This window comes from Papio anubis, chromosome 10 (genome assembly GCF_008728515.1).
Source record: "Papio anubis isolate 15944 chromosome 10, Panubis1.0, whole genome shotgun sequence".
Taxonomy (NCBI): Eukaryota; Metazoa; Chordata; class Mammalia; order Primates; family Cercopithecidae; genus Papio; species Papio anubis.
In genome coordinates, this window is record NC_044985.1 from 62,218,873 (window position 1) to 62,220,465 (window position 1,593).

Sequence of the window (1,593 nt, forward strand, 5' to 3'; positions counted from 1 at the left end):
TTGATATTCTGTCTAATCTTTATTAGGCACTAATATAATTCTAATGGATTTGAGTTTGTATATTTAGGCCTGCTGGTGAAGACACAAATGATTGCTTTTAGTTTTTGTTGCCTGTGAGCTTAGAATGGTGTGGCCTATTTCATTTTATTTCAATTCCTCTTGTAAGTTTATGTGGGATATTTAAAAATAATTAATATTTGGTATTTATTTAAAAAACTGTAATTATAGGCCTTCCATCTTAAGTTTAAAATGGACATAAACAGTCTATACATTAATATGTGTTTGGGTAAACTCTATGCTACTTAAAGTGTTTGTAATTTTAAATAGCACACAGGTCATCAGACTACTTTATATTCAGTGGTGTCTTTTCCTGCTCGTGAGTTGTACTTCATATGTCTAATTTGAAAAAAAAAGTTTGATAATGTAGTAAGTTATAATGTTGAGCAGGTAATCAAGTTTATTATTATTATTATTATTATTTTTTATTTTGTAGTAAGAACTTGCACAGTGTTAAGACCATGAAGGTCAGGGTGCTATTGATCGGGAGTTTTTTCTGGTAGTGAGTTTTTTTGAAGTAATAGGTTTATAATGAAAACACCATAACAAGCTTTTGAACTGATAGAAAACAGTCACAGCCATTTTCTATTGCTTTATCCAAATAGATGGGTTCGTGAAGAGTTTTCTGTAAATATTTTAAAAATACAATGCAATTATTTCTTGTTTGTATCATTTTTTCCCCCTTGAAACAGGTCCTTGAACAGGTTTGCAGTATCCCTAAGTATGTCTTTTGTTATGAGTTGGAGCCACTTTTTGTTGTTATTGTTAGGAACCAAAAACATATGTGAAATCATTTATTTTGTGGGAGTATAAATATATCTTGAATTATATCCAGGTTTTGATCAGTGAATTAGTAGCATGAAGAAACCTATAAAGCTTAAGGGAACCTTGCATTTTGAGGAGTCCTTTATTTTTCAGTGTGCCTTTTTTGAACTTTAAGAAAAAGATGAACCAAATAACAATTCTGTAAAAATTTTAGCTTGTCAAGTTGTTCTATACTTTATAGAACAATTATTGGTTATTATTAGTTATTAGTAGTCCCTTTTTTGCTTTGTCTAGGTCATGGGGTTATTGAAAAACATGAAAAGTTGTTGAGAAATTTGGAGGTTCTCCTGGCAGCGTATCAGTGATCTTCTAAGCAAAAGCAGTGCTTGTTTTTCATTTCAAGTGCTTGCTCACTATTCTTTGGGAATCACAGGCCTCCATGACTAAAGGGATTTTGATACAATTCTTTTATAAATGAGCTGAATTTGAATTTTCTTACATCATACGGGATTATGGCATGATCTTCAGTCAGGAAGAGTCCAGAAATGGATGCTATTGCTTAAACTTAAATTCCAAGGCAGGAGATAGAGTATCTTTATTTCCACAGATGCCCTGGAACCTTTGACCTTTGACCTTGAATTGTAGTTTTTCAGTATGTATTATCACGTTTAGAAATTTAAAAATCATAACAAGATCTCAGGAAATATGTCCTTGTAATATGTTAATACCAGACTGCTGTTTAGACTAGTTCCATATACATGATAATACCAT